Source organism: Crassostrea angulata, chromosome 6 (genome assembly GCF_025612915.1).
Source record: "Crassostrea angulata isolate pt1a10 chromosome 6, ASM2561291v2, whole genome shotgun sequence".
NCBI classification, from domain to species: Eukaryota; Metazoa; Mollusca; class Bivalvia; order Ostreida; family Ostreidae; genus Magallana; species Magallana angulata.
Window position 1 is genome coordinate 44,384,081 of NC_069116.1, and position 25,907 is coordinate 44,409,987.

Genomic DNA, 25,907 nt, shown 5'->3' on the forward strand with positions numbered 1-25,907 from the left:
TAATGCTAGTAATGTGTAATGCCACAATTTTAGCATTACAAGTAATGCTAATGTAATGCATTACTTTCCAAAATCTAGTGTAATGCTGGCATTACATGGCATTACTTTGCATTACTATGCATATTTATGCATGTTCACTTTAAAAAAATGTGATGAATAAATGAATAGTTGAAATTGAATTTGATTAAATTTATTTTTAAAGAAGAAAGAAATAATTCTAATTAAGAAAAAAATGTTTTAATTGTACATGTTTTATTGAAAAAGGTTTTTTAAAATTCATTTTTGAATTGTTTTTATTACCAAAGATAACAGCACAATTTCATAACATTTTTAAGAGTGTTGTTTTTTGAATTGTTTTTATTACTAAAGATAACAGCACAATTTCATAACATTTTTAAGAGTGTTGTTATTAAGAGTTTTTAATCATTTAAACAATTTACTCCAATTAGTTTGCACTTCAATAAGAAATGTGTCAACAACACACTATGCCCCCAGGATAATCTAAGTATCAAAACAATCTATTGTTATAAGAAGTGCTAAACACCCCATTCCCCTTCCCTTCGCTATGTCACAATAGAATAGGAGACAGACATGCACCTTTAAAAGCAAAATGAATGCACTGTCCATCCATGATGAAAATCAATATCACTTCCAATATTATAACCCATTTGAAAATAATCTTACTTATTTCTCTCTCTCTCTCTCTCTCTCTCTCTCTCTCTCTCTCTCTCTCTCTCTCTCTTGTATATTAATTACACTGTACATTAGTTTGGACTGATAGAAAATACAAGATTTATGTATTTAAACTATTATTGCACTTAATTTATCCTAAGATAAAGATCGTCAAACAGTATTTCCAGTCAAAGCTTTGACTGTTCCTGCAAAACATTTATTTAGTATAGCCCGGAAGATGGATGCATTTAAAAGATGAACCCTTTAAAACTTCGATCATAAAGTGCAACAGCAATCTTTTGTCTTAAAGTGTCCTCCGAAAAAGAAATACGATTAAAATATATTAAGAAATATAACTGGGAAAAATCATAAGTTTATAAATTAATAAAATTAAGTGTCCAAAATCATAAAGATTTGTTTCATCTGGGGATTTATCTATATTTAGCTTTTAAAAACCGCAACATTATTTCATAAATTGTTTTTTGTTACGCAAATGTTATCCTGTGTCTTTATTTCATATCTGATATTGAATCATGCCAAATGTCTATAAATATCATTTTACTTATATAATATGTTGTTCATATTGCCACAATATGATTATATATTGAGCAAATAAAGAATGACTCTTGTTTATTCATTGAATTTGAACCTGATACTGAGCATGAAGCTGTAGATATGTTAAAGAGTGTTGTATATTTGAAACATTTGCAAGAACACTTTATTAGCTTTACTTTAAAAAAAAAAGTAATGGTAATGGTAATGCATTACTTTACTCATGTAATGGTAATGTAATGCATTACTTCAAAAAATCAAGTAATGGTAATGGTAATTTAATGCCCAAATTCATGAAGTAATGGTAATGTAATGCATTACTTTACAATGTAATTCGCCCCAAGCCTGAAAACGAGATACAGAGGTCAGAATTGGTTGTTATGTAAACAAAGCTCGAGTCTTATAGTTGTTTACAAAAATAATGAAATGCAGAGAATTACTTTTTCTTAGACAAAATGACATGTAAAAAACGATTTAAATAAATAATTCAATATCTTCATAAATACTCTTATCAACAAAAGAAAGATTTGATTGAAACTTACAACAGTACAACACATATGAACAAGAATAGAATTCCTGGGTCCCCCGCCGGTCAAGCAGTATACTAGTATCGACCAAGGCTGATTTAGGAACTTGACCAAGGTATTAGTGGTATGAACATTTGGTATAAATTTAATGAAAATCCGTCAAAACTTGTAGGCATGGGAGCGCTTACAAGGTCAATTTTTGGATAAAACGGGGTCATTATTGTGGTCAAAGTCCTATAACTCCAACAAAAGTATCGACCAATGCTGATTTTCAAACCTGACCAAAGTATTAGTGGTATAAACATTCGGTATAAATTTAATGAAAATCCGTCAAAATTTGAAGGCATGAGAGCGCTTACAAGGTCAATTTTTGGATAAAACGGAGTCATTATTGTGGTCAAAGTCCCATAACTCCAACAAAAAGTATCGACCAAGGCTGATTTAGGAGCTTGACCAAGGTATTAGTGGTATATACATTTGGTATAAATTTAATGAAAATCCGTCAAAATTTGTAGGCATGACAGCGCTTACAAGGTCAATTTTTGGATAAAACGGAGTCATTATTGTGGTCTAAGTCCCATAACTCTAACAAAAAGTATTGACCAATGCTGATTTTCGAACTTGACCAAGACAGTAGTGGTATAAACATTTGGTATAAATTTAATGAAAATCCGTCAAAATTTGTAGGCATGAGAGCGCTTACAAAAAATTGTGACGGACGGACACACGGACGGACGCCCGGCATTTCTTTTTCCCGCTCCGCGTTGCGGCGGGGGACAAAAAATGACAATATTCGAGCTTTGATTACAAAATAAAGAATTATGAACTCTGTATCATGCTTATAACTTGATATTTGACTTTCATAATTTGACATAGCATTACAAACTTCTATATTTATCAGAATAAACATTGGAAATTGAAAAATAAAATTTGAAAACATAAAGTCAAATCGTGTCCAAATCCCTTTAAGATAAATTAGACTTGACAAGAAGTAGCTCCTAAATTACCATAATTTTCTCAAAATATTAAGTAAACCTTTCAGCAAAAAAACAAGCTTTAAATTCAAAGACGTCAACATAAGCATAATGCACCATCTTCCCAAGTCAAGGGTTTCTGATCCGCACTCTCCCTTGTGGGGAACAAGAGTGGACCGAAAACGCTTGGCTAGCGAAGATGATAATGTACTAGTAAAAGAAAGTCATTTTAAGAATTTATTTAAATCTGTTGACAGAAGACTAATGGATTTGTTGATCGTCCAGCCTCCTTAATTTTTTAATGTAACCTCGACTAGTGCTATCTTGCGTTTGCAAGCTATCACACCTCAAAATACTGATATGGAGACGGACAAAAATATTAAAGGTAAGTCTACATTACCAATGTCAAACTTGGATGGGATGAAATGGAGTAGTGGTTGTTTGCTGCCAAAATTACCATAAAACATTTCCGGTTTTGTGCTCATGTTTTTGGCAGTGATATTGTTTTTAGGGAAAGGCGTAGCTTTTTATGTCATCTGAGTCACTCGGGTAACTTTTTCCGTTAGTCTTCATCTATCGTCGTGCGTCGTCCGTATAATATATATACATTTTCGTTTCCATATAACTTTTAAAAATTAGTTTGTGAAGGTGATGTTCAATTCCAGTGCCTTTGGGTTTAACGTGCTGTGCATAAACTGTAATACACAGGATGAATCTGCCATTCAGTCAACTGAATGGTCTGGAAAGGTGACTGAATGGCACACATATGCCATTCAGTCACATTTCAGTCACCTTTCAATTGACTGAATGGCAGAGATTCATCCTGTGATAGCTTCTTGGAGTTCAATTTAATATCGCATTTTCACATAAGTAACGTTAACCTAGAAGTTACTAATATTTTCTATAACCATTTTCTTGTAGGAGTTATTCGGTTCTATTGCCATTCGACAACTTTGCTACGATCAGTTAGTTACGCTCAGATGTTTGACTCTGACACAGCCAGAGCCCGGACAGACACTCGTTGCACGAGACAAACGGACGTCGCATCGTCATTAAACAACTTTCGTAATACGGAAGACATGAACAATGCAGGGGCATTTCAGCTATTCTTATGCAAGTTTGACGCCGCCCTGGCTGAAAACAAGAAATTGATTTTGAAAAAAAAAGATTAAAGCCAAAACTTGCTTTAAAAGAAAACGAGAATTCTTTTGACTCCAACTTGAACACCATAAAGAGAGGTACTATTTTCTAACACACATTTAAACAGATTATGAAAAAATTGAGAAACCTATTGATTTCGGCGATATTGCCAAAGTTAAAGATGTAATTTAAAAAGAACTCTTAACTTAACATAAAAGTTTTTTAAAAAAATGGTTATTAGAATTGCAGACATACAGATGGGACGTCGCCAAAAAATTCAAAGATGACCGAATTACAGAATGCAGAAGAAAGCCAAGGGACTCAGACAGGCAGAGGTTAGGGGTTAAAATAAAAGGTATGACAAGAAAGAATTTTAAATCCTTTTTTAAATGCGACAGCAATATTTTTTAAACTAGATATGCTCCCTACCACAGGTTCCAGTTCAACTTTGCAGGCTGGAACAACGGAGGCTCGCAATCCAGACCGTTCAGAATTCAACCGGACCAGTGTCCAAACGGTAACGGTTTTGGACATTGAAAAATCAACTGTCCGCTCAAAAAAGAAGTCACACCATTGGAAAAGCAACATTCACTCAGACCAGCGCATCGGGAGAATGTGATAGAACATAAACTGGTACGGGAAAACTTGACTTATAAACAACGATTTGTAGATATTGTAAAATTTTGAAAAAAAGAAAATGTCAGACGTTTTTATTAAAAAACAATTTGCGCCGAACAATACATTATTGAAACCATTCTTTGGTTATTATATTCCTTTTGAGTTTCCTTTTCCAGATTCTGATTATCTTCAAAACAACAAGATTTTGTAGACTACGAAATTGAGAGTTTATTGGGTAAAAACAGTACTGTCGCATGACGTCATTGTGAGCATTACGCAATATTTTACTGTTATCGGTTATAATATTAGTGTTACGTGTTGGAGGGTTTTGCCAATATATATATTTTTTTTATTTATACTTGTGTTTAACACATTTTAAGCTATGTAAAGTGAAATGACAATAATGTTTAACAATTGAAATCGCTGAATTCAATGAAAAACTTATAAAAACCATACATACATTTAGGCAAACTTGAAAGAGACTACAATTTATAATTTTTTACCTGGCAAGGCATTTGTTTGCAGATTTCGATAGGATATATCATGAACAAGATGTAATTATAATCGGGGCGATTATAAAGTCTCTGAAACGAACGAGGCCATCATTGGGTGTAGGGATGAACCACATGGGTCAAACTTTACAGACAAAAAGATTTAGAACTTGATTATTTTTATTTCTTAAGTTTCATGATGTTCCCCAGGGGTCCTTTACTATACATTAGGTGAACCAACATGACCCATAGAACAAGAATATATATGGTTAAGGGGTGGGGATCTTAACGTTTTAAAGATATTTGGGCACTTCCTGTTGTTTTAGGGGGGGGTCAAGACCACCCCCGGGGCCAATGACATACATACCATTTGATTCCCCTTAACACATGGATCAAGAATATATATGGTTTAGGGGTCAGGATTCTAACAGATTCTGAGATATATAGTCATTACCAATTCCTTGGGGGGGGGGGGATGACCCCAGGGGTCTGATCTAATAAACCCTATATATTGCCTGCAATAGTCAATATATGATTCTGAAAACCCTATATTATTATCTTTGTTCGTTTTCAAGTTATAACCATTTACAACAGAGTCTACAATTTTCCTCATGAGGTTCAATATTAGACCCCACGACCTTTTGACCCCCCAGAAAAGTGGTTGGCCAACCCCAAATGAGACAAATAATTTGCACATCTAGATATGCATGCCTATCGTATCCTACGGTTTTAAACAATTCCGGGTAGCCATCTCTGAGAAACGCGGCGGACAATTTCAGAGAGGAAAGAAGAAGAACCGTACAAAAACAAAAAGTCTCCAATCTTTGTTTGGGAGACTTAATGACAAATGAACCAATTTTCAGTGAGTTTGACCCATTATCTTATAAGTTATAGACGTTTAATTTATGTTGCAAAACTGTACCTATTCATTGTAGAAAAATTGTATCAAAATGCACTTTACATGTGATAGCTTTCATACTAGCAAGTTTATATGGCCTTAAAATATTTAAATACACAAAATACTAGTAAAGGTCGTGATAAATATCTTCAAAAAATTGCTTTATTATATAGAAATCGGTTTTAAAAAATGTGATGTTTGATTGGAAAGCAGTCGTCGCTATAATCGGCCTGGTAGTGCACCTGTGTTATCGCCTACAGCATGGACAAAATATTTTCAACATATTAATATTTAAGTTCAGTTTGAATGTGTACATATTCATCTTTAAATTTAAACACAACTTACACGGATTAAACCATAACAACATCAAGGATGGAGAAACCTCAAGTCATTGCTCAAATATTGGAAAACACAGGGTCGTAAAATTTTCGTTTATCTGGATGACTGTTTGGAATTGTCACTAGATTACAGTTCTTGTAAAGCAATGTCTTCTACTATACAAGCACATTTAAAAATTAGCAGGGCTCTTGATTTACGTAAAAAACATTTTGGAACTGGGTCAGTCGATGAATTAAATGGGTTTTTCTTGGAATATAGCGCAAGGGGTCAAGGGACATAATTATTCGCCGCTTCAAAATGGCCGTCGGAATTTGCGCACCTTGATATTTGGGATGTATTAAAAATTTTAATGCTTATCTTACCTCAATACTTTGTTAAATTGCCTTTCATCTTTTAAACTTCAATTAGCCTTCCAGGAGGGTTGCATAAAGGTCCTCAATATAAGCGGTAGGTATATTTCCCAGCAGTCCGAATTTCCGCCATGAGTTGCTGTTTTGTGTTAATGAATTCGGCACGGTTTTCAAGTGTTCTTTTTTATTTTTAACCAAATGTTCTCGATGATATTTAGGTCAAGGAGACTGGACAGGCCATTATGTTGTTCAGTAATTACTAGTATATTGTTATTGGCAATGTATTCTTTTACTAAATTGGTTCTATATACAGGAGCATTGTCGTCCATAAATATATATTGGTTATCAGGCTGGTTGTCTTGCTAAAACCGGCCAAAGGTTTTTGTCTTATATTTCAATATATTTTCTAGCATTTATGTTACCTTCTACATCAATTAAAGTCCGTATTCCCTTTATAGATACACATCCCCAGATCATGATACTCCGATGTCGTTGCGATGGCGGACAAACAAGTTGTGCTTTGTATTTTTCGTCGTCTTCTCTCCATATATAAACTTTCTTATTTTTTCCAATTACTAACTGGCTTTCATCCCTAATAACCATTTGGTCTAATCCAGGTACTCCTCTCCTTACACCATTTACAACGAGCCTTTTTGTTGACCTCGCGAATCGCGACTTTTTTCTTGGCAATCCTCCGTTTGTATCCAAGTTCTTGAATTTTTCTTTTTATAGTTCTGGGACAAAATCTATGATTGTTGCCCTCATTTACAATGCCAGTTAGGTCTTCGCGCGAAAGTTCGTTTTTATCTCTGTCCGTAAACACTCTCTTCCTTCCCCTTCCTTGTTGATTTTCTACATGTCTCGTTTCTTCAAAAAAAAATTTCACGATACTACGTATTGTAGATCTAGGAATTCCTAATGTTCTTTCCAACTCTGATGTATTCCTGTTTTCTCTATAAGCTTTTACAATCATATGTCTGACGTTCCTACATAATTCTTTTCCATTTCGGCCCATCTTGTTTTCGTATAAATTTACTGGCAAACAATACTGCAGAAGTCAAAAATCGTGTGTATACGTCAACAATTTTAGTATCACATCACAAAGTTAAAATTAGAAAAGGTGCACGTTTCGCTTGAAATTTTTAACTTGTTTTGACCCAAGAAATAGATAGCAACGTCCAACGGAAAGTACAAGGTTAAACGGTTCTAAAATGGCATCGTACCGTTCTTATATGCATACTTTTCAAACAAAATGACATGTTGGAGTTCATTACTATTGCTTTTATATCTTTTGGCAACAATTTTGGACAGAAACAAGCGAGTTCTAGAATTGTTAACATTCTTATACTTAATTGTACATGATGGCCGCACATCCCCCTAAACACAATAAAGTATGATACTTTAGCAACCTGTAAAGTGTTTTCAGGCAAACGATAAAACTTGATATGTACTCTTATACCATGGCCTTGAAATGTTCCAAGAATATCTTGCGAATTTTGTGATACACATTATTCAATTTTACAGTTCTTCAGTTTTTTTATTGTTGCGAAGCTACAGTACATTGCTTGACTTAAGAATTGCATCGGTTGACATTTTGAGCTAATTTTTCAGGTCACCTGAATCACTCTATAGACCTATTACTATCAGTCTTCGTGCGGTAATAATTTTACATTTTTAGTTTCATGAAAATTACAAAGCTAGTTGATTCTATTATAAGTTTGAAGTATCTCTAGAAAAAGAGTAATATTTTGTAAAATATATGACCTTGCAGGACAAAATATGCAAACAAAACCCTATTTTTTCTTCTCTTTAGATTTCCCATATTCCACTGACTTTATACTCGTACTCTCTCATGATTTTCTTGACAATGTAATTATATGTGCTGGTGCTTCTTTAATGAAAAGCACTGTAGAAATTAGACGCAGTCAGTCTACTTTTCCTTTGATATTGCCGTATAAGATTTGCTAACTGGCCCGGTGTTAGATATGTAACATTTCGCCTTAATGAGTCCGTAAGATAGGATAAATTCGATCTGGTCTTTTATAATTAAATTTTGGTAGCGAATTTATACTTGTTGAACCTGGTAGCGGTTAATTTAAAGAAATCAACAAGATAATTAAGGTTTCATAATTATATTCTGATATTTAATTTGAATTAACAAATCAAGAAACAATAAATAACCAGTTAAACAGCGTCACTTGCTAGATTTTATATTAAATTCCCCAAAATTTAAATAAAGTTCAATTATAGTAAATTTTCCTATTAATATAATTTCTTAAAAAACACAAGTTTAATTACCTTGCCATATTTGGCTCGTCCGGTTACGACTTTGTAAAACATTGTCTGGTAACTACTTCTAACTGAATAATCTAACTTCAAAGCTTATTCCAACATCCCAAGGTCGAAACTGACTTCTAAACTTCAAAAACTCAACTGACTAACTCGAAAACTAACTTAAACTGACTGAACGTCTAAAAATGCTTACGTTTATATATGACGTCAAACAACCTTACTTGACGTTGCTCAACCCATTTGGATGACTATTCTAGGTAAAAGCTGCACATTAGTTCCCGCAACCGGAAGTATGAGAAAATGAAAGTACAAAACATACGATAAACATGGGATGAATTTCAAGGTAAAACAATGATATACAACAGATTAAATACATTTTAAACATATAATAATGATAAACAACGCTTCCGCTTGGTACTAATATACAATAATAAATACGAAATGCATTTTATGAAATCAAAAAATCGTTACTGTACCCCCCCCCCCCTGCTTTATAGATTCGTCCTCGAATCTTGCCGATGGGTATGCTATCAAACATAAGCAAGTTATACATACAACATATTTACACATTTAACTACGTTACAATTAAACACATCATAACTTACTACATGTATTCAAAACATTTCTAGAACCTGAAATTCATTTAACAGTTTAATAGATTTCTCTACAGTATTCTTTAAGAAAACGTCTGTGTGAAGGCGGTGACTTTGTCTCTCGGCTCCTTGCACCAGGTGTCGAGACGATGATGTCTGGATCCATCCGGAAAGGTGACAGCTTCTTTGGTGATTCCTAAGTAACCATCAGGGATGGATCTCCTTTTATAGTTCTCCAAGTGCTGATGTGCAGAGATCCGGGTTGCTTTCAGTTGTCCCGCTTCTCCAGGAAAGTAATGGCTTGGAGCACCGATGAGAAAGAAGAACGGATTTGATGACAGCTGGTTATACGCACTAAACGGGTATTCGTATCACTTGATGTCTCAACAAAATTTAATTGTAATCCATAGTGACAAATAAAATCAATCAAAAAATCAGCAATGGTACTAGCCTTTTGATCTACCATGAGGTAGGCTTCTGCCCATTTCTAAAATAGTCAGTAATGGCCAAAATATATTTGTATCCTTTCTGGGTTTGCGGCAGTGGACCCATGATATCCAGAGCTATTCTCTCTAAGGGTGCACCAACATTGTTTTGTGCCATAGCTTCTCTAATTGGTTTGGAAGGGGGTTTACGTTTTTGACACACTTTACATCGTTCATTCCATCTCCTGGTATGGGACATATAATCTGACCAATAGAATCGTTTTCGTATTTTGTTTATGGTCTTGGTTATACCCAAGTGACCTGAAAGCAAAGAGTCATGTAACAAGGACCAGAATTTCATTTTGCCAACATTTTGGAACAACAGTTGAAGCCTGTCAGAATTTTTGTCCACATTCCTGTATAAATCTCCGGTAACAATTTCAATTCTCATTCATTTAACCAATATGATTATAGAGATGGAGATAAGTGAGAAATGTCTTGCCACTTTGGAGGTTCATCTTTGTATTTCTCTTTCAGGGAGAAGAGATGTTTCAGAACAGGGTCCTGTTTCTGGGCTTGAAAGAGTTCATCGTTGGATTTTGTTTGGAACCAAGAGAGATCACTTCCCTAAGGCACTGAATTAGGTTGTACTGTAGACACTAAATTAATTTGCTGCTGAACATCACAGTCAAGACTAGAAGTTTGGGTTGACACATGGGCAACATGTTCACAAGAAATGATGTCCTTGTCCTCCTGTCTGGAGCAAAATTTACAAGATTGGCAGGGTCTCCGAGAAAAACCGTCAGCATTGCTATGCTGTTTTCCAGGACGATGGCGAATTTCAACATCGTGTTGATCAAGTACTTGAATCCACCTCGCTAGCTGTCCCTCAGGATTTTTGAATCGTCAAAGCCAGCTGAGAGCACCATGGTATGTTCTAACATGAAATCTAGTACCAAACAAATAGTAATAAAAGTGATGGCTTCAACCACAGCAAGCATCACTTTCCTAGTTATGCAATACTGTCGCTCATGCCTGCTGAAATATGCAATAACTCCAATCTCCATCTTCATGAACCTGGGACAAAACAACGCCGATGGCTGCGCCACTAGCATTAGTATCTAAGATAAAAGATTTTGACATGTCTGGGTAGGACATTAAAGGTTTGTCATTAAAGCAGTTTTAAGACGCTGAAAAAGCGATTTCACACTCATTTGTTCAAAGAAAACTTGCTGCTTTCTCAGTCAATTTATGTAAAACCTTTGCAATGTCAGCAAAACCTTTAATAAAACGACGATAATATAAAATGATTCCAAGAAAACTTCTTAGCTCTTTTACAATGCAGAGTATGGGCCAATCTTTGATTACCTCGATTTTACTAAGACATGGGTTCAATACCGTTTTCAGACACTATATGTCCTAAAAATTTGACTTTTCTTTGAAACAAATTGCATTTTTTTGGGAACATCTTAAGTCCTGTCTGACTTTAAAAAAATATACGTTTCAAATCATCACTAAGACGATCTTTATTATTGAGCTTGAAAGGAATCAGAAAAGATGATGATATCATCAATGTATTCAAGGCAAGTCTACCATTGTAGTCCAGCTAAAACACTTTCCATAAGCCGTTCAAAGGTTGCGGGACTATTACAAAGACTGAAAGGCATTTTGGTAAACTTATATAGTCCGCTATTTGTTACAAAAGCTGTTTTCTCTTGGTCTGCCGGATCCATTTTTACCTCCCAGAAACCAGGCTGTAAATCTAAAACAGAGAACCACGAAGATTTGTGCCACACGTCAAGGGAATCATTGATTCTGGGTAGAGGATATGAGTCTTTTATTGTGACCTCATTCACTTTACGAACGTCTACACAGAACACAATCTTTTGAGGTTGCAAACACACTTTGATATTGACGCAAAAGATCGCACACTTTCGTCAATTCCGCCTCGCTAGGATTATTTATACAAGAATGAAGAACAACGTTGATATGGTCAGGAACATACACATGTTTCTGTGGTACCTTTAAAAGGTCAATTTTATTCAAGGTTTGGGAATCAATTTCATCACAAGATTGGTCTTGAAAAGATAATACACTACTGTCGAGAACCATCTATCTCGCACTCGGTCGTAACCGTATTTTTGTATATGGTTTGGGGAGTATCAGAAACATTGCAAACACGCACAGGTATTTCACATTTATTAGGGTCAAAAACACTTTTACCCACTAAATTTCCTTTCTTCGACAAAGACGGACAAATATCCTTAACAACAGGCGTTTTACCAACTGGCTGGTCACCCACAATTTTGGTTAGAATTATCATTTCACTCGACGGAGGGATAACAACATTTTCAGTCAACGACAGTTTTAACAAATTCTGAATTTGGCTGTAAAGTCTACAATTTACCGATTCACCATTAAACTTGAGCGTACTCTCACCAAGTCTCAATTCAGTTAATTATTGTCCCTCAAGAAATCATATCCAAGGACCGTGGGTACCTCAATATCGGCCACTAACATCCTATAGCTATAGGGATTACCATCAATAACAAAATTCATCCGGGCGGCTCCCGCCGGGGTAATCATTTCACCATCAGCCACTTTCAATTTTCCACAATTTCTATTCACACTTGGTCTAACATCCTCCGAAATCTCATCAAAAACCTGTCTGTGCAACACAGAAACTGAGGCTCCAGTATCAATCAAACAATTTATTTCTTTATTATTCAATTTTGTGACAACAAACAATTTATCATTGTCTTTCAATTCACAATTTTGGTTTCTAGTATCACAGGCTGAGACTTGACCTACAGGCTCAGCCTCTGGTCGTTTAAAGTATCGCGAGCGCGATCACTCGATTTTTCAAAAGTCTCAGACCTTTCGACAAAATTTGGGTAGTCATTTATTTTATATCATGCATATTCACATCATTCTCACTCACTCTGTCAATATAACGTGACGTTGCGCAACCCATTTGGTCGACTATTTTAGGTAAAAGCTACACATAAGTTCCCGCAACTGGAAGTATGAGAAAATGAAAGTACAAAACATTAGGATGAATTTCAAGGTAAAACAATGATATACAACAGATTAAATACATTTTAGACATAAAATAATGATGAACAATGCTTCCGGTTGTAACTAATATAAAATATTAAATACGAAGTGCATTATATGAATACAAATAAACAATCGTACATCAAAAATCGTCACAGATATTTAATTTCATTTATGTACTTTCCCAGTCATGGAAGATAAACTAAATGCTTAGTTATTATTTACAATGTCCTCTTTCTGAGGTTCATAGATACGCAGATAAGAGATATAACTTCTGTAAAAAAAAAATTGGATTTTGTGACACTTTTATATAGAGAATTGTTTTGGAAAATTATTTTCAGAAAGCTAAAAGTTCTGTAAAGAGAATTTGGTTTGTAGCATTTTAAACGTTACATAGAGTCCACATACCATGCACATGATCCTTTGAGTACTGCAAAGTGTTGCAGCTGTTAATAGAACTACCAGGTTGTAAAAACAAACATTTAATAGTTTCAATTTTCTTACTCTTCAGCATGACTGGAAACTTCGATAAACCTTTGTCAAAAACATGGCAAATAAAATTATATATTCATCATGTCTTTCTCTTCATAATTCAGAGGAAATATCAGTTTGAAAGATAATAGTATTCATAGTCTTATTCTGAGAAAAAATGTCATATAACACCGTATAGTGAATAAATATAGGATCTCTCGTGGTTTGTGATGGTTAAGATCATATACCATCACAAACCATGAGACATTCTTTTATCACATGTTTTAACCAACTTAAAGCTGACATGAATTCATGAATACGCATTATTTCCCTTTTATCTCCGACTACCGCCATATTAGTTGTCGATTTCCATTGTTCTGCTCATCGCTACACACCCCTATATAAGACCGAGAGCACTATTCATGCTTCACCGCATTCAGGAATTTCATACACCCGAACACGTTACCTTGGACGAAAAGACTTGTAAAAATGCGTTTTGAACAAAAATAATATGACAACCACTGCACTGGCAAGATATATCCAATAAACGACGAAACAAGACAGACTGAAATCCAGGCGTAGATACTTCGAAAATTCCTCGATAATTGTAGACCGTTTTCCTGTGTATGTTATAACATCGCACATGCGCAAACCACACACTGTGGCAGTTCGAGCAATGTCAATTATCGCATGGATTTTAGAAATGGGGCGTTTTTGTAGGAACGGATGGAAACGTTGTTACTTTCTTGGATTTACTATCATTTAGCTACTGTGCTGGATGTAGTGTCGCCGGGGTTTTCAAGAAGATGCAGACGTTATGCACTCTGTATGAACGACACACGTGTTCGATGTGCATGCGAAGTAAGGCAGCACTGTCTGTGCAAAATAATACGTATACCTTGGACATCCTTTCAAAGAATAAATACATTTTGTATTTCATTGATTGTTGTTTTCTTTATTCTTTATTACTACATTTTACTACAATGTGTAGTTCGTGCATTTAGAAGTCCGTGCAACGCGAATGCCTCGATCGGAAAGCAACTGACCGTAACTTTCTCAACCGGTATATATACCCCAGTGGCAGTAGAGGAGCGATCGAAACTAATATGGCGACCAAATACTTTTATGAATTCATGTCAGCTTTAAGTACTTAAACCTCGTTATTTCTACACATTAGAACTTCGTGTTATCAAGCCGCACAACACATATTTGCGATGTCATAAATATTACGCATGACGGAAACGTTCCAAGTCAAACAAACAAATATATAATATTTTTGATCAGTGTTTTTATAATCTATGGAAAAAGTTTGCAAAACATCTTACATTGTATTTATAATTTTAACTTTGGACTTCTTCAATTGTATTATTTCGCCTTTGTTTAAATCAACGGTCTAAGTCTTTCATCTGAGTCAGAGTAAAAGATGACACGCAGCCTTGTTTGGATGCAGAATTTGGTTCGTTTTGGATATTAACTATGATTTTTCCACGTAAAATATTCCCGTTGACCTGTAGCCCTTTTCTAAAAAAAAAACTTATGTCTAAGATAAAAATTTCACAACCCTGTAAGTTTTCGTTTAATACAGATGTTCACTTTTTTTTAAAATATTATTTATAATATTGTCAAAAGTAAAATAAGAGTTTTTGTGATATTTTACAGCGTAGATACTTTTTGAAGAAAAGAAAAATATTGTTAAACTTTAGTCGTGAGATTTTTTGTGAAAAGGGCCGCTGGTTTTGGACACCCCTATCACGTTTATTGTTGTGCTTGTGGCTCCAGTAATACTGTTATTTATAGTGTCTGGAAAGGGAGTGTTGTTTTGGCTGAATTGGAAGTGGCGGATCCCGAGGAACGTTGGATGCTGTGGGATTCGAAAGGATTGATGAAATATTTCTGTGCTGAAGTTCATCTATACTGCTGTAGTTGTTAATTGACTGGATATTTTTGTGTCCTGTGATTTGCATAATCTGGTTGGCAGGTATGTTATTTTCGCTCAATTTTTGAACCAGGGGTTAGCGATCTCTCTGATTTGTTAATTTTTTCTCGTCAACAATCCCCGCTGAAGTTGTCATTCTTTTCATAATTAATCCTAATTTATTGACACTTGTCATTGAAGACTGGCTCCCCATTCACGAAAAAACCTAAGTTTTTATATGCAAGAGAAATGTAATATTTAGTACATGTGATTCATAATAATGCCCTCATCAAATTTAAACACTTTAGACAATTATTTTAACAATAAAAGAAAAACTTTTAATTAATATCCTTTTGCTTGAATTGAGTAGATATATATTACGGTACTTGTTTGATGTGAAAAGTTTTCAAACTTTCAGCTGCTCATTTTACCGTGACGGAAAATTAAAATTACAATATTTAACATTTAATCCATGATTAAATATTTTTCTTCAACAAAAGGGTCCATGAAATACCTGGCCATTCAAGGAATGATAACCCTTTCTATTTAGATAATCTGGCTCATTATTGGATGGCGCTTGGATCTTTATGAAAGTCCCAACAACACAGCCATGTATGTTTGGGAAAAAATGTTTGCATTTTGACCTACTGGCACAATTGTTTTGAAAATTAACGTAATAATTATAAGGATATAGTTAATTGAAAGTAAAAATAAAATGAGTGAGCCATTTATATTTCAATTTCTTCTGATGTTATGTGCATGCGTGTAAATTCGATGTGAAAAATAAAGCTTCGTGGTAAATTTGACGTGTTTAGGTGAACGAAATAGTTTTTGTATGAGTTATCTTAAGTGACATATGTTCTTCCAATTATTCCCCTTTGATTTAACATTACCAGCAACATTGTAAAACTGGGATATCACTTCGTCTGATTCTACCCCCGATGACATCTTGATAAACTACCGAGACAGCTCTGCAAACTGGGGGGGCGGGGGGGGAGATATCGAAGAGAAAGTTTCCGAAATCAATGAATAAAAACTGTCACTCGCCAAATACCGAAGGGTTATCAAAACTTGGAAAATAGGATTCAGTGGAGAATTTCTTACAGTGTCTCTCTGAATAAAGGGATTTAACAAAGCGACAATGTTCTAAATTGTTTGGGGGCGAAATCTGAAACGTAGGAATACTTCACACTTGGGCAAATTTGGGCAGTGGATTTTGTCTGTCAACAAGACGATAATGGTAAATTCTTTGCCAATGTCTACGACGGCAACGCTGCCGTCTGTTGTTAATCGCCGTATTTGAGAATTTTTTTTTGATCTTAGTCTGCTATGAAGGTAACTTAAGTTTTTTTTTCTCAAATTAAGTAAAAACACGACTAAGATTTTTAGGTCACCTGAGTCACTCAGGTGACCTATTGCAATTGGTGTTCGTCCGTCGTCGTGCGTTAACAATTTTACATTTTTAACTTCTTGAAAACCACTAGGCCAATCGTTAGCAATTTTGGTGTGAAGCATCTCTATGGTAAGAAGAATCTAAATTGGGAAATTTATGGCTCTACCACCCCTGGGGTGCCACGGGCGGGGCCAAATATGCAAAAAAAGCCAAATTTTCAAAAATCTTCTTCTCTACTCCCACGCATGTGAGGAAAAAACTGGTTGCATGGTTATGATGTCAATGAAGCCCTCTACCAAAATTGTGAAATTTATGACCCCTGGGTCAGGGGTTCAGGCTCTAAGGTGGGGCCAATATGGCCAAATAGTAAAAATGTATTAAATCTTTAAAAATCTTCTTCTCTACTATCATATATATTTGTTAAAAACTAAATGCATGATAATGATGTCCATGAAGCCTTCTACCTAAATTGTGAAATTCATGACCCCTTGGTCAGGGGTTCAGGCTCTAGGGTGGGGCCAATATGGCCATATAGTAAAAATGTATTCAATCTTCTTCTCTACTCCCATATATATTTGTTAAAAACTAAATGCATGGTTATGATGTCCATGAGGCCCTCTACCTTAATTGTGAATTCATGACCCCTCGGTCAGGGGTTCAGGCTCTAGGGTGGGGCCAATTTGGCCAAATAGTAAAAATGTATTAAATCTTAGAAAATGTTCTTCTCTACTCCCATATATATTTGTTAAAAACTAAATGCATGGTTATGATGTCCATTAGGCCCTCTACCAAAATTGTGAAATTCATGACCCCTTTGTTAGGTATTCAGGCTCTAGGGTGGGGCCAATATGGCCATATAGTAAAAATGTTTTAAATCTTAAAAAATCTTCTTCTCTACTCCCACACATGTGGGCAAAAAAAAAAAGAATGCATGGTTATGATATCCACAATCTCCTTTACCTAAATTGTGAAATTCATGGCCCCTGGGTCAGGGGTTCAGGACATGAGTGGGGGGGGGGCAATATAGTGTTAATGCATATAATGTTTAAAAATCTTCTTCTCTATTCTCACACATCTGTATAAAAAAAACTGACTAATAATTATCTTTACCAGGAAGTCCTTTCCTGAAATTTTAATAATCATGTCCCCTGGGGTATGGGTTTTGACTCTAGGGCAGGGCCAAATTGGATGTATAGATGTTAATGCATATAACGTTAACGCTGCTTGGTCCGATTTTATATAAAATTTTATGCACGCTTTTAAACGATGGCTATGCTTAGTATATGTATAATAATAGACATTCCAGTAGTTTTACCCGTCAATTATGCCAAATTTCAATGAAGAAAAATACGTACAAAATTTGCTAACAAAACAAACGACATTAAAAGGTACCGCGTTATTTCGCCTCATGTTAACTTTCACCCCTGACGACGAGACGGGTATGGTTGTATTACGAATCTGACATCGCTTTAAATAACGGTCGAAATGATCAGACAAATTACAAATAAACATGTGTACGTTTTGTTCGCTAATATTTCCAAAGCCTGCTTTCTTTACAATCGATGCATAGCATGCGGGTTGAATAACCCCAATCATTCAGGGGACGAAACCAAGCGGTTTCCTTTTCTAAACATTCCCGTGATGCATTTTGGTTTGTTTTTTCGTTTGCCCAAAAAGAAATTATTTTTATTTACTTTGAATATTTCTAACTTTAAGAGGAGACTGATTCTGCTCGTGTAAATAGGAGAAAGTCCATAACTTTCTAAGATAAATGATTTGTATGAAAAAAAATTTGATACTGTAATTACAAAAAAATCGGACCAAGCAGCTTTAAAAAATTATTTTCTTTACTCACACACTTGAAAGAAAAACTGAATTCATGATTTTGTAGACCAGATCTTTTAGTTTTTCACCAAAATTATAGGTTTCACAGTTCTTTTTTAATTAAATGTGGTCGTCATTACAAATTTTTAATTTTTCTACTCCAGTATGAAACCTAATTAATTAGATGCATATATGAGACTCCATGACAAGTTTGTGTATGGGATATATGCTACTCAGGTGACCGTTAAGGCCAATTGGCCTCTTGTTTGTTAAATGCAGAAATTTAAGTTTTCTCAAATTTGAGGAAAAAATTAAAATATTTGAGAAAACTTAAACTTAAATCTGAAATTTGACTTCAGTTTTTTTTTGGGGGGGGGGGGGGGGTTGGTGGTGAAATCCGAGCCTGTCGGGATCTTTTCTTTACCAGACGTTTTTTTATGAATACATTGAAATTTCAAGCTTAATTTGTGAAGTCAGTAATGGTTATACTGGAAGGTTCTTTTTCAAATTCTTCCCCGATTACTATTTCCTGATTCTGCCAACCGCTCATCAATAGTTTGTCTCTTCTTTGCATAATTGAACTACTCAGTTATCAAACTTCTGTATGTCTCATTATAAAAGTCATTTGAATGTTGTCTTGGCAACTGTTTAAGCATTTAAGCAAAACCTAAAAGCCGCATTCTTCTCTACTCTTCGACTTCTCTGAAAACTCGTCTTATCCTCAATGTTAAAGCATCAATAGCAAGTTTTAGATGACATCAATATAAAAATTAAAAATGTTTCAAGCAATATGACCTGCAATTTTCATCTTGAATTTTCTTTTTAAGAAAATGTTATTTTCTAGTTAAAAGACAAAAAATATCATGGCGTTTGAATTTCTGTTGTCCATATTTTTTGTGGGAAAATGCGTTATGAAGCCTTAATTGGAGCAAAATTGAATTATTGTCGTCCTGTACAAAAATTTATTTGCTATATATTCCTTAGAAGAGAAATCTTTCTTTTTACAAAAATTAATGATTTGTTCTAATCTTATTTATCATAAAGTTCAAGTTACATGCAGACTTATTATACTAGCAGGTTTTGCACTAAAATAAAATTATTAAAAAATACAGCTCATATTAATGAAAACGTCTTTTACCAATATCAGAGCATACAGAATTAATGACAGTATCATGGCATTAGCAATTGATCACACACTTTTTGATGGTAACTTCAAAATGGAAAGATCATGCAAACAGGATCATCTTCTTCAGCCGCGATACGGACTCTGTCATACTGAATTAAACATACTTTCTGTTGTCTTTGACTTTGAACTGGACAGACACTTAATTTTCAGCATAGTACCATTGTTTTTATAGCTGTAACAAATATCGGGAAAACAAACACTTTTGAACTCGCCTTCTTTTCTGCTGGAGCTTTTACTTTAAGGAGACATGAACATAATATTATCCTGCTTTGTGTAAAAGTATAATCTAATTTTAACTTTTATACATTATTTTTATAAATGTAGTGCCTTATTTTAGATTATTTTTACTTGTTCAGTAAGTGAAATGTTTTTGAATCGCATGGTCTGCGAGGTAAACCTTAGATAACTTTGAAACACAAGGTAACTATTTAAATGCGTAAAAATGTTATATCAATTTAGGTTTTTTTGTACAATTTACATATCAAAAATCATAAATTCAAAATGCATTGAAAACTGTGGCTTGCACATCAATGTGTTCAGCTACAAGAAATGTACTGACAGTTTTCTGAAGGTCTTCATCGTCTTTTGGTTCTGCCCCTTCCATCTTTAATTTTTTTGCAAATTGGACAGGTTGTTTCTTTGTTGCAAAATTTGCAAACAATTCTTTATTTTGTCGTTAATGAGCGGCCAATCAGGTGGCATAAATACCCGATGTTAGTTTTCATCCATTTTGTACCACATGTTTTGAATACTTACTGGGAATGAAACTGGGTTTTTTCAGTAGATTCATCTGGTTCAAGGACGTCTTTATCTTAAACTGAAAATTTTGTACCATTTTGTCGCCTTTTTCAGAGCATACCCAGCAGCTTCAGTGAATAATATTGAAGAATCAATTAGTTCTGTGACAGTTAAATTCACATGTTGGTTGCCTTGATTTGAACATATTTTATTATGCAAATATACATTTACATAAATGGATTAGACAGCAGGCAATGCCTATGTAAGCCTTCTCCATAAGGTGCAAGGTAATACATATAAAGAAAATAGCATGATGATGCTTAAAAATATATATTCAGATGGGCAAAAGAAAAAAGGGTTGGGAAAACTAGGTTTGTGGAAAGAGAAAGAGAAAAAAAATCAAAACTTAAATAGTACAATTACAGCATAAGTATACTACTTTTATGTACATGTTTTAAATATATATATACATGTACCTATAGTCATGATTATTTTAATATTAATATAATAAGATTTTACAATGTAGTTATGAACTAATTTAAATAGTACAGCATTTTCATCATATGATATGTCATCATCTCCAAATAACAACAAATCCAAAGTTACTGGTTTTTGCAAGTCAAATATTGATATTTGATAAAATAGACTGTTCCTTTCCTCATTATATTTAGGACAGACAAAGAAAAATGATATGCATTTTCAGTATGATATCCATAATTTTCACAGATTGAATTTTCACGAATAAAATCATCAAAAAGGTCACCATTTAAACTACTAGCATTGTTTCTTAATTGACAATGTATAATTTTTTCTCTGCGATTCCCAAAATTAAAAAGTTTATTTGGAGTTTCGAAAAATTGTTTTATAATGGAATTTGAAAAAGAAGACAATGATTGGAGACTTCTGATGTGCAAAGTTAGTTCATTCCACAGCTTAATTTTAGAGGGTATAAAACTTTTTTAAAGTAAGATGTAGTTCTGGCTTGAGGATTGGTAAAAGTAAGACCATCATGATTCCTCAAGGGATAAATGGTTTCAGGTGGGATACAGGGTTCTAAAAGTTTTAGTAAGTAATCTGGCACCATACCATTAACCTTTAACAGATGCACTCTTTTCCGCCCTTAAACGATTTGTAGTTCTTCAGAGCTAGATGTTTTGTCTCAATCATACAGATGGTGATCTTTCACCAGGTGATCTAGGATATTTTTACTAGTAAATTTTGGCACAATCGGGTTCTGTACATAAAAGAAGTTAAATAAAATAAAGTTTTCTTAACAAGTCGCTTGTCTTTATTGCCTTTATCGAAAAATAAAACCACATTATGACTATTCATGTCTTCTTGGTCTCATCCACTGTACACCTAACAGTTTTCGGTGATCTTCAGTGATTTTGCTGAATTCCTAAGTGTCAATTTTGCCTTTCTCTACAATTTAAGATGCATTTAGGATTACAATACTAGTAAAAGAAATTTTATGAATTATAGGACCTTATTATATAGATGTGTTCATAGCATAAGTCTGCAGGTATAAAGATTATATACAGTCAATACTATTTTGGATACATTTTATGAATTTGTACATGTACAGACTGCTGGAATTATCGGTATTTTTCATTTTGTCATTTAATTATTTCAAATAATTAACACTAAGCACAATGTTTGCAAATTGGTATTGAAAACCTTCATTTTCACTGAAGGAATAATTTTACTCAGTGTTTGAGTTGACATGTAAAGATCAATATCTTTGTCCGAGTTATATTATACTGTTGCAGTACCGATAAATGATTGCCTCTGTTCACGTATATATCGGCCGCGAAATCTTAAAGTGTTTGAGCTGAGGTCCTGCTCAACTCTAAGGATAACGTGCATTTTCTTTCTGGAAAAATAAGATATTTATTATTAAATGCTAAAAAGTTAAATATATTGTATATTATTTAACCATGATACATTTAGAAATATTAATACAATTGTATGCTTTCCATTATGTCGTATAACGCTTAAGGTTTCTCCACCCTTGATGTTTTTATGATTTAATCCGTGCAAGTTTTGTTTAAATTTGAAGATTATTATGTAAACATTTAAACTGAACTTAAATATTGGTATGTTGCAAATATTTTGTTCATGCTGTAGGAGCTAACACAGGTACACTATCAGGGCAATTATAGCGACAACTGCTTTTTAAAAACTCATTTCTACACAATAAAACAAGTTTTTAATGAAATTAATCACAATCCTTTATTTTATGTATTTTAACATTTTTAGGCCATTTACACTTGTCAATACGAAAGTTAACACATTAACAATGCATTTTGAAACAATTTTTCAACAATGATTTAATAAAGTTTAGCAACGTCTATAACTTTTGAAATAATGGTTCAAACTCCCTGAAAATTGGTACATTTGTAATTCATTACATATTCTATCGAAATATGCAAAGAAATGTTTACCTTGCCAGGTAAAAATTATGAATTGCAGTCTGTCAAGTTTGCCTTTGTACAGTTTCATCAGCTTTTCATTGAATTCAGCGATTACAACTCAAACTACTCTCTATAAAGTGAAAACATTAGTGTCATTTCACTTTACATAGCTTAAAATATGCTATACACAAGAAGTAATCAAGAAATACTGGCAAAACCATGCATCACATAAAACTAATACTAAAACCGGTAATGGTAAAATATTCCAAATGCTCACTATCACGTCATGCGACAATCGAAAGACCTTAAAATACGTTTATTTTTTAAGGTATATTGTAGAACTCAGTTAAAATATTTGCGCTATTATTTATTTTTTGATCATTCAAAAATGTGGAAATTAATCAAAGTCGCGTGTTTTTTTTTTCAATTCAAATTTCATATAGCAGGTTATGGAACAATGACAGTTATATATAGTTCTGTCTTTTCATCATGAGTTACGTACTTTGTTTTTAATTAAAATGTTTATCAACAACAACAATAATCAATTAATTCAAATTATAGATAACGCAGTTTGACAGTTATAAGATTCACGTCGCTGCCAATTTCAATTAGGCTCATTTTTAATTAATTTAATTTTGAAATGAGTCATTTCCCTATCTCTATTTCCTTTCATATAATTCTTTTCCTGTCTATTACGTTTTGAGTAGCACGTGCTACGGAGAAAATTTGATTAATTAAAGGTCTCTAGTTAATCGCATTTAAAAAAATCATTTCAATTGTTTAACGCAATAACCCCGAAATGACGATGTAAACAAAACACTAGTGACCGCGTGGTGATTTTGGCAGTCTGCCAACAACGTCATCTCTCTTAGAGACTGTCACTACAATAAATATTGATACCCACCTGATTCAGAGGTTGAGTCAATCCTGATTCATAGATGTCGATCTTCGCAGTACCATTGGTAAAGTATTGGCAGCAGCTCAAAATATATTTCTTGAATCACTTGTTTACATATAATTTGCGCAATTATAATTTATCCTTATAAAGTCTGAGACTGCCCAAAGTCCCCAACCATATGATTCCATTTCTTGAACGAGATACACATAACATTGGTCAGAGAGGTAAGTTCCAAAATATTTTGTTGACAGCTGATATTATTGATGAAGTTTTCTTATAACATAATGATTTCCATACTCTCCGGTTCCAAGTCGATATTGCTGCAACAGATTCCCTGCACAGAGAATCGGCTATAAATACTTTGATAGCAAATGCACTGTTGAATATTGATCAACATTCGCCTCGAATACAAGGACATGAAATATTTCCTTGGGATGCCTATTTTCTCTGTGCTTCAAGGATTGTCTGATCAAAACTTTGGAGATATGGAAATGTTGCAGCATTTGAATTTTGATAAAGATATTTTTATTCCAAAACATATCATAGAGTAAAACAAAAGAATCGATTATTTATCACGCCAGTGTGATGATCTTTGAGTAGCTTTTCATCAATCTGGATCGATTAATTGAGAAGTTGGGTAAAAGATCGTGCTGGGTTTTTAAATTTCATGTTACAGTATGTGTGTCAGTCATACCAGAAGAAAATGAACAACGAGTAGCAAGTTCAAATCCAAACAAGAAATTGTAAAATCAATCTGAAGGAATACAACGAGGGGGATTCTTCCCAAGTCAAGAGTTTCTGATCCATTCCTCTCCTCACAGGCGAAGAGCGGATCCTAAACCCTTGACTTTGGAAGATGTCAACAACGATTCGAAGATACCAAAACAGTAACTAATACATGTATGTAATCACAATGGATGAACTAGAAAAAATATAGTACATATATGCAATTTATTAGACAAATTGCAAAGAGTTCGGAAATTTTAAGTTCGATGTTTTCTCTGACAACACTGATATAGTTGAAACTAGTTGGTGTGTTATCAAGCGGATGAACATTATAATGCATGTATGTGAACAATCTAATGCATCCATGTATTGGAATTAGGAACCGTAAGTTCTGGCAACATTTGAATAGTTTAAACCGTTAATAATTTCAGTGTGGTGCAGTAACTGACTTGTGGTACGTAGCACTGAATGATTCAAACATAGTTAAAGAACTGATTGTTTCTGAAATATTGTATTTTTTTTTTTTTTGATTCACGTATTTTTTCATTACTTTGCATACCATCACTTGTTTTATGGGTAAATGTACGTTTTTAAATTCTCTTCATGAGCGCACTAGTGTTAATTCTGAAATACCTTACAATTGCGGTGTCAATACAAGTAACTTCTGTAGTTTGGTTCCAGGCTAGGGTACATTTGATACATGAAGTAGAACAATCAATAGTACAGTCGTCGCTTTAGTTGAACCCTTGGGCAAGCAACCAAAACTAAAAACTAAGTTGTGTGTCGTTCGCCGAGGAATCCAGTTTTAAACGGCTTTCATAAACCATGAGTTCTGTTATTAAGTAAATTATTGCTATTAAATCAAAAAAATATCGATGAATTGGGGGGAAAAATAGGGAATGTTAGGCTTTTGATTTCAAAATATTATCTTTGACCTGCACTCGTGTTAACCAAAACAACATCATGGAACGGCTAGAGTATAGGAGTTATTCCGCTTAGCTAGTTACCAGTGGGAAATCAATAGTCACTGCAGAACGCCAAAAGCACGTCTTTTGGCATTTGGTATGCTCTGCATGATGCTCAAGAAAACAGTTTAATTGGTCACAGTGACGAGAAGATAGTGGTTCGATAAAGAAGCACTTTTACGTGTTTTAAATTACGGGGTTTTTTTGTGGGGTGGGGGAGTTAGGGTGGATGATTATGAAAAATGTTCACGTTATTACGCTAAAAACACGAATAACTCTCAGTAACTAAGCTTAATGCATCTAAATTGAACTAAATTTTTCAAGGATAAATGTATTAATTTTTTCAAAGGGAAATGACGAAGGAAAATGGAAATCTATAATTCTTTCAGGTTTTTAGCAAAAATCCATGAAAATCCAAATTGTGGCTTATAATCAGCCTGTGATGTACA

The 25,907-nt window shown here is 34.0% G+C and overlaps 1 long non-coding RNA gene and 1 pseudogene across 2 annotated transcripts; both read right to left on the bottom strand.

Annotated features, from left to right (window-relative positions):
• Positions 1 to 9,529: 9,529 nt before the first annotated feature.
• LOC128187535 (uncharacterized) lies at positions 9,530 to 20,321 on the bottom strand (annotated as a pseudogene).
• Positions 20,322 to 20,667: 346 nt separating this feature from the next.
• On the bottom strand, positions 20,668 to 24,220 carry LOC128190054 (uncharacterized). 2 transcript variants are annotated; one of them, XR_008244317.1, is made up of 4 exons: positions 23,774 to 24,220; positions 22,900 to 22,999; positions 22,228 to 22,328; positions 20,668 to 21,877 (listed from the first exon to the last, which is right to left on the bottom strand). It is a non-coding gene; the product is annotated as an uncharacterized LOC128190054 (long non-coding RNA). The 2 variants fall into 2 exon arrangements; XR_008244318.1 differs by lacking the exon at positions 22,228 to 22,328.
• Positions 24,221 to 25,907: the final 1,687 nt, after the last annotated feature.